This window comes from Perognathus longimembris, chromosome 5 (assembly GCF_023159225.1).
Source record: "Perognathus longimembris pacificus isolate PPM17 chromosome 5, ASM2315922v1, whole genome shotgun sequence".
Classification (NCBI taxonomy): Eukaryota; Metazoa; Chordata; class Mammalia; order Rodentia; family Heteromyidae; genus Perognathus; species Perognathus longimembris.
The window spans coordinates 66,109,107-66,118,462 of record NC_063165.1 but is presented as its reverse complement, the minus strand read 5'-3'; positions in this window follow the sequence as shown (position 1 = coordinate 66,118,462).

Genomic DNA, 9,356 nt, shown 5'->3' with positions numbered 1-9,356 from the left:
GATTTTTTCCCTATACATGTTGGTTATTTAATTTCTTCTTTTTGAGAAATCCCTTATTTTTTTCACTCTAGGCTGGTGCTCTGCCACTCCAGCCACAGCACCACTTCCTTTAATCCATTTCTAGTCAAGTTGTTTTTTCTGGATGTTGAAACATTTTAGTATACCTTATGTTCTTTTATATTAACCAGCTATATTAGGGGTTATATTACCAGCTATACCAGGGTTTCTTACATCCTTTGATATGAACCCCTTATTTGTGTATCCACAAATTTCTCTTCTATTCTGCAGATTATCACTTCATGTTGATTACTGCTGCTGCCAGGCAGAAGCTTATGAGTTAGATATTACAATCGAGGCTAAGGATGTGGCTCAATGGTGTAGAAGGCTTGCCTTTTCTGGGTAAGGCCTCGGATCCCTTCCCAGCACTGCAATAAAAAATAAACAAAGAAACTGAACATGAGGCAAAAGAAGACAATGATATCTGAAAAAAAGAAAATAAAAGAACTCAACTTCGCACTGCAATTTGCTGCCTGCGTGACTTTCCAGGTTGTGTCACAAAAAGTACAACTCTAGAGATTTCCCAGATTTAGGGATTTAGCTGAGAATTGAAAGGACAAAAATCTAGTAGGTAAAATTCCCAAGGCAGATTTAAGGAGAGAGAAAAGTAGTAGCTTGCAGTGGTGCCGCTGGAGATGAGAGCGAATCAATGTGTATGTGTATGAGAAGAATTCAAGACTAGGAGGCAGACGTCCAAAATGTTTAAAGGGAAAGGATTAGAGGTGGAATCAATCAAAGTTCATTACATGCATCTGTCACAATAAAACCTCTTTGTACAACTAAGGCATGCTAATAAAAAATAATTTAACTCAGTTCTTGTTTTCAGGACTTGTATTGACAAACGTCATAACTCACACAAGATGAAGAAGAGTCCACAGCAAAGCCTTGCCTGATAAGTAGGGCATAATCGGTCCTAGAGTAAATGCCACTCTGGTATCATCTAACAAAATTTGATCCACATGGATCAAGTTGTTTCCATGTAACTTAACTAATATCCCAAAACAAAGTTCAAGAACTTTCACAGGGATAGCAAAATAATCCATTTTATACAACAAGGTAAAATTATGCTGCCTGGTAAACTGTAATAAGAATGATCAAGCATGCCAATGAGAAGGGAAATACTGGCCTCATAATGAGAGGAAAATTATAGAAACTTATTTAGAAATTTCAGGTGATAGAATTATACAGAAAGACATTTAAATATGTATTTCAAACATTATAACTATATTCTATACAGTCAATCAGTTTAATGGAAAGTTGGACATGTATAAATTCTACATGTCTGAGGTTAAAATAAACTGGATAGAATAAACTGTAAGAAGACATTACAGAAGAAAAAAATTAGTAGGTGGAGGAACATAGAAATAGAAACTATCTAAAGTGTAATGCAAAGCTAGTGAGACACTTATCTCCAATTAACAACCAAAAAATCAGAAAGGTGTCTCACTGGCTTCGAACTTGATCCTCAGGTCTCAGCCTTTGAGTAGCTAGGATTACAGGCATAAACCATTCGTGCCCATCTTGTAAACACTAATCTTGCAAGGATACTTTCATTAAGTGTCATGGTAGTGTTAGAAATGCATGACCCTCTGGTCAAAAATGAAGAGACACATAAGAGACATAGGAGATTCTGTCAAAGCAGTTTACTTTTGCACAAAAGGGTGCAAAACCATTACTCTATCCAGAGCGAGGCAGGCACACTGTATAGGGTAGTTTGCTTGGTTTTTATTCCATTCCCAACTGTCCCTCCTCCTTGTTAAAAAGTTAGGCTCACCATCTATGATTGATTACCAGGTTAGAGAGGGAACCATTCTTTAATTCCTATCAAAGTTTTACTTTGCTTTCTTTTTTTGTCATTTAGCAATTACAGTTTATTATTTTAACTTCTTCAACACAGGATCTATCTCCCTAACATGGCTAGCTGGTAACAAGCCACAGAGATAATGGTTACAATTCAAGCAAATAAAGCAAATAATTCCAGGAAATATCAATACACAATACCAAATACACTTTAGTTTGGCAGAAGAGAACACTTTTTCTCATAGTAGAAGCAAAAGCTAGGATTCCCAGCACCTCCAGTCCTCCCAAATTCTGAACAGAGTAGCACTCTGTTCTAAGTATCAGCATCTTTGTCACAGACCCATTACTTCTACCTATTATGGTTTCTGTAGAATGGTCACTGCAAATTTTAGGGTCAGAAATCAAATGATCATTGTTGAGAACAAGATTTCATAGCTATAGCTAGGGGCTAGTGGCCTATAATTTTAGTACAGACAAATCTGAGCAAAAAGTTGGACATGGAAGTGTAGCTCAAGTGGTAGAGCACCAGCTTTGAGCAGGAAAAGTCAAGTAAGAACAAGAGGTCATGAGTTCAAACCTCAATATTGGCATACTGGCATGACAGAGAGAGAGAGAGACAGAGACAGAGAGACAGAGACAGAGACAGAGAGACAGAGAGAGGCAGAGATCATGTTTCCAGGACAGACAACACAAGCAGGAAGAATTTTTTTCCGTAATTTGACCTCACAGGAGAGAATTTGTGGATGGATGTTAGTGGTAGAGCATGTTTGTGACCCTACATTCCATCCCCATCACAGCAGAGTTGGGGAGTATGGGAAAATAAGCCCACCACAACTAAAACATAATGTTGAGAGGAGAAAGTATTTTTTTGTTCTTGTTTTTTTGCCAGTCCTAAACTTGAACTCAGTGCCTCAGTGCTTTCCCTGAGCTTTTTCAGTTAAAAGCTAGCACTCTACCACTTGATTCACAACTCTAGCTCAGGCTTTTGATGGTTAATTAGAACTAAGAGTCTCCCAGACTTTCCTGCCAGACTAGACTGGCTTTGAACAATGATCCTCAGGTATGGGCCTCCCAAATAAGATTGCAGGGATGATCAATCAGTACTTAGCAAAAGAAAGTATTTTTAAATAAATAGAAACAACTTTGAACATGCTTATGGTCTTGTACGTTAAGCCAAATAGGGGGAGAAAACAGTTAAACACCAGAAGAAATGGAGCCTGATCACAGGTTCTAAGGTCCTTATTTTCCACTGTCCCTCAGAAAAATATACTCAATAAAGGTATTTCTTCCTCAGTCCCTTGTAATATTACCCACGTTCTTCTTAATCTTCCCCTTCATGCTTAAGAATTATAAAAATTGAGCTACCACTTTAAAACACACTATACAGTCTAGAGGGCGAAAATCCAAAGCCCAGGCCATTATGTTAATTAATACAACACCTTAATTTTCATTAAAAATAGGATTTCCAGCAGGCATCACTAGTGGCTCATGCGTATAATCCTAGCTTCTCGGGAAGCTGAGAGCTAAGGATCTGGGTGAGAAGCCAGCCAGGACAGGAAAGTCCTTGAGATTCTGATCTCCAATTCACCACCAACAAAGAGTGGGAAGTGGAGCTGTGGCTCAAGTGATAAAACAACAGCCTTGCGTGAAACATCTAAGTCCTAGTGAAAAGCCCAGGTCCTGAGTTCAAGACCCCAGTACTGGCACAACAACTAAAATGAAGAACAGAAAGGATTTCCCCTCTGACTGCTTTCCCCAGTTGCAGAGGGGCTGGCATACCACATACCTTGGCAAAGATTCAGTGGAGCGGCTGACCTCTCGGGTTACCTCCTCCCACATTCTCAGCTGCTTTTGCCCACCCTTCAGCGCAGCACTGGAGAGGAAAGGGAAGCAGAGAGCTCCCTCTTGACCAGGACTATTTTAAGATGGCTCTGCCTGTCTGGTTTTGGCACGTTTCCAAGCTGAGTCATTTTTAAAGATGGTTTCACGGAACTTTTGGGGACAATTAAGTACCCCCCAAAATTGAATGACAGGGGAGTAAAAACAGGCTCTGTTGGGAGAGGACAGGGAGGGTGAATAAGGGGCAATATGGCCAAAGCACTTGATTTGCATGTGTAAAAATAGAGTGACCCTTGTTCACAGAGCTGTAAGGAAAGAGTGGAAGTAAGGGAGAATGACAGAGGGGTGTAGTTGCTGAGATACATCGGATGAAAGTATGGACGGACAGGTCTGAATGAAATCCCCTTTGTACAACTAAATCGGTGGTGTTGTTTTTTAAGATGGTTTTATGGATTCTTTGGCAACCTTCCTGCTAGACTCTTCCAGCTCCAACTCCCATACTGGAAGCAGCACCTTTTCCTGCAGCTAGAAACCAGAGCCCATGTCAAAGACTATCTTTTGGAGATATGAAATGCTTCATCTTCCCAGGCAATGTGTGTGTGTGTGTGTGTGTGTGTGTGTGTGTGTGTGTGTGTGTGTGTGTGTGTAGGGCTGGATCTTGAACTCAGGTTTCTATGCTATATCTCTCAAGACTGGTACTCTACCACTTGAACCACATCCTACTTGCAGCTTTTTTTCCTGGTTAATTGACTATAAAAGTCTCAGACTTGTGTGCCTGGGGTGACTTCGAACCTTGAACCTCAGATCTTCGTTCCTGAGTATACAGGATTTCCGGTGTGAGCCACTAGCACCCCCAAGCAATCTTCCTTACATCAGCTTCTTGCTCTGTGAAGAAGAATCATGGTTGTTAGTTTCTTGCAGCCCCTCCTATTTTGTGGGAGGGGAGTTACTAATTGTGATTTTGATCTCTTCTTAGGAATCTTTTGTAATCCTGGTTTCAAAGCTGAAGCTTACTGACTTCAAAGCCTCCCTGAAAAGGTTCCTTAAATAAGAAGGATATTGAGAAACTTACTAAGTCAATTATTGCTGTGAATGAAAATTATAGCAAAGAATTGTTTTTTAAGTACTTGAGGGCCTTGTTCCAAATTTAACCAAAAGCAGACTTCTCAGACTTTTCTTCTTATATCTCCTAAGGGTGACTTTTTTCAGTTTGACAGATTTTATTTTCACCATATTTTGGAAATTTTGATGGAATGCTCATATATTTTAAGTAGTATGGTTACACTTTTGTCACATCTCCAGTTTTTTTTTCAGGTAGGGTTTGGAGATTTTGCCCAGAGTGGCTTCACTCTTTGATCTTTCCTGCATAGCTGGGATTACAAATATGTGGCACCACGCTTGGCTTGTTTGTTGAGATGGGAAAAGTTAGTAGCTGAGTAACTGAGATTACAGGTGTGAATCACCACACCAGACTTAGATTTTGTTTTAATTTCATAAATAATTCATGAATTACAAAAGTTTCTAACAATCTCAAAATTCCTTTCCTATTAATAAGTGTTTATACACACATGCACACATTTATATGAAACTTTAAAAGTTCACATAAGGAGCTGGGGATATGGCCTAGTGGCAAGAGTGCTTGCCTCGTATACATGAGGTCCTGGGTTCGATTCCCCAGCACCACATATACAGAAAACGGCCAGAAGTGGCGCTGTGGCTCAAGTGGCAGAGTGCTAGCCTTGAGCAAAAAGAAGCCAGGGACAGTGCGCAGGCCCTGAGTCCAAGGCCCAGGACTGGCCAAAAACAAAAACAAAACAACAACAACAATAAAAGTTCACATAAATCAATCACTATAAACATATCTCTGTGGCTTAAAACTTTAGTTAACTGTTTTGAAAAATTTTCCAAGTTAATATACAGAAATAATCTTACCAGCAGTATAATATTTAATAGTGAAGGGTGTACAACTGCTTCAAATACATCTACTAATGTACATGTGCATTCTTTCTAGATTTTAGTTTTCTAAAAGAGACAGGAATCATAAAAACAAACAAATAATAAATAATAGCTAAGCTGTTGTCTCTGGGGGAGCTCTGAAGAAGTTATTACTTTACTACTGGAACAGAACAGCAACAAAGTAGTCTCCTTAGTTTTGGCTGTTTGCTTTATGATAATAAGAAGACATTGCCTGTTTAGGACAGGTTGCCTTCCTACAAGATGATTGTCTGACTCTTCACTTGCTTGGTGAGTGCAAACTTGACTGCAGCAAAAATAGCTCAGATGAGAGGGAACAGATTCAAAGTGCAGGCCTTTTAGTTCATTCACAAGACCCAGCAAAAGCACCTTTTAACTTCCCTCTTGCAGCACTAACAAACAAAATAAAACAAAACACTCTTAATAAAAATATTGTTTCAAAAAACTGGGACAGACAAATTTATGAGATGACTGGTCAGATTGGGACAAGTCGGCTTCAGGTACAGTTCATTATGTGTCCCTTTTCTCTGTCCTTCCTTCTTTCCTTCATTACCTTCTCTTTTTCTCCTCTCTTTTCCCCTCTTCCTTCTTTACCCATGCCTTGCCTTCCTTTCCTTTTACTCCATCCTTCTTTCTCACACTTGTGAAAGCCAGTAATTATTTATTCTGTAGATTATAAATCCCCTTGGAAGACTCAGAACTCCCATTACCCACAAAAGCATATTGGACAATAATTCTTAGGTCTGAGTAGCCACTAAGAGGTGTGGCTAATTTTCAATGGCAAATCTGCTTTCATAAGCAATTCTCTTTTAAGTACTTACTGAATTGCACTTGTCAGTACCTTAGTTTTTTCCTTAAAAGGAAGACATGTTACATTTTTATTGCCTGAATGAAAACTCTGCTTTGGGTTTGTATGTTATGTGGTCTATAAAAAAAAAATCTCTCATTCAGTGGAAAGGAAGCAGAAATACCATAAGTTTTACATAAGATATTAAATATTCCTGAGGTTCCTGGGTCAACAAACGGAATGACACCAAATCTCCCTCACATATCACAGCCTGCATGAGCAGTAATTCTTAATTTGGCAACCTAAGAAGAATACTGTAACAGAATCAAGGTCTGAAGGCATCAGCGGGTATTTTTAGACTTTCGTGAGGTCATGATCTGCTCTTTGGAGGTGTGGATTTCACGTATTAAAATTCAGTAACTAGTTTTCCAAACTTCCTAAAATCCTTTGAGCAAACAGCATAAGAAAAAATTACCCATGTGGTCCCAATGGATCTCTTTGTTACCATAAAGCACATATTTAAATCTAAATTCCAGTGTTGTTCCCCATAGTATTTCAGCATGTTTATTGGTGTGTCCTGGATCTTCTGGGCAGCTAGTTGTAATGGGCTTCTGTGATTTGGCAACCTAGGCCTAGGAAGGAATGAACTATTCCTCACTGCCAGTTCCCACAAACCCCAGCTGAGATCAGTCAAGTGCAGCAAAAGATAACGTTCTGTGTCTGTGTCTAAGGGACTCTTCTGAAACAAAATTTCATACCAAATCCAATTTTATTTTTCAGATTGAATTTAATTTGACCATATTGAAGATGAAAAAGTTGCAGGCTTTTTGTAGACTATAAAGCTGGCTTAAGTTTCCCAGTTGAATCTAGAAAAACAAAAGTTTTTAATTCTCTCCTTGGCATTTTCATGTGACTATTCAGACTTATCCCTTTAACTGAGGTATGGCTCATGTGGAAAGTACTTATCTAGCCTGTAGAAGGCTCTAGATTCAATCCCCAGTGATGAAAAGTAAGTTTGACAGAGCAATCTCTTCCTACACTGAAGATTGCTACACACTGTAATAAGGGGTCTGTAGGAGAGTAAGTGGTAGCGTGAATGCTTAGAGGCCCTTTGTTCAATTCCCAGGACTGAAAAATAAAAATTAATTTAATGTAATGAATTAGAATTAGCACATTGAAAAAATGTGCTTACAATATCAAAGAAAAAGTTTTTTAAGTGTGTTAGTAAGTCCAGAAAATATTTTTGCTATAATTCTTTTAGTGTGTGTCCTGATAGTGGGACTTGAACTCAGTACCTCATGCTCCTCCTTAGCTTTTTCTGCTTAAGGCTAATGCTGTGCCACTTGAGCCATACCTCCACTTCCAGCATTTTGCTGGCTAATTGGAGATAATAATCTCTTGGATTTGTCTGCTCAGGCTGGTTTTAATCTTGGATCCTCAGATCTCAGCTTCCTAGGTAGCTAGGATTACAAACATGAGCCACTGGTACTCAGAATTTTACTCTAATTCTGATTCATTCTAAGTAATCTAGTGGTCATATTTTACATCATTGTGACTTATCAATCATAGTGCTTTCTCAAATACTAATTGTGTGATGAAGTACTATTCCAATATTACTCCATTTGTTTTGGTTTCTATTATTAGTGAAAGTGACAGGGAAGTTTATCAAGCAAAGAATACACTTTGTATAGACTGAAAGCAGCTTATCTCTAGGGTGAGAATGATCTAAAGTTTCCATTGCTTATGTTAAATGATTTTATTATCACAAAGGTTAAAAAATGAATGAATGATTGTCATCAACTGTTAATGTTGTTGCACGGACAATTTGTATGATTTCTGCTCAGTGGTGACACAGAATAGAACCCTGAAAACCAAGTTCCATCCATTTGTCAATCATTTTTGTTGACCAACGTGTATTAATCTCATGGATGTTTCCATTTTATAGACAAGAAATGCAAAGAAATAACCATCTGTTGCAAAAGTAAAATTCTTTCCACAAAATCTAGGGTCTTGTGCTTATTTTGATTTTTATTTCTTTTTTTCTAAGCAGTACTAGGTATTGTCAGCCCTGGATTTTGTTGTTGTTGTTTCTTTTTTAATTCTTCAGATAATTCTCTTGTGCAGAACCAGGTAAAATGGCCTGTAATATCAGCTACCCAAAAAGCGGAGATTAGGACGATCAAGGTTCACCAGCCAATAAGCCAGGCATGACAGCATCCATCAGAGGTTGAACTATGGGGATGCATAAGTTGGAGAACCATAGCCTGCAGCTGACTCAAAGCAAAACCACATACTCTATGTAAAAGAATAACTACATCAAAAGAGGCTGAAGTGGTAGAGTGACTTCACAAAAGTGTGAGGCCTTCAGTTTCAACCTAAGTATTGCCCCCCAAAAGTTATTTATTTGTATTTTGATTTTACTTTCTCAGATCATAAATTCTATTTTATGGACTATAAACTAAATTGGCATTGAATATCTTTTTTTAAATTTCTTTATTGACAAAGTGAAGTACAGAGGGGTTACAGTTTCATACGTAAAGCAGTGAGTACATTTCTTATCCAACTTGTTACCACCTCCCTCATTCCCCCCTGCCGACCCTGCCTGACCCTTTCCCCATTACCCGCTCCCTCCCCCTCCATGAGTTGTACAGTTAGTTTACACCATATAGTTTTGTGAGTGTTGCTGTTGCATTGGTTTGTCTTTTTATCCTTTATCTCTCAATTTGGGTATTCCCTTTCCCTCCCCTAATTCGAATACACATATATACAATATCCAGGGCACCAAAATCAGTTACAGTGATATCAGGGGTAAAACCACAGGAAAGAAATATGGAAAAAAAGGGGGAACATGATTTCACATAGGATGTTGAAAATAACAGCAATGATATACCACTTATTT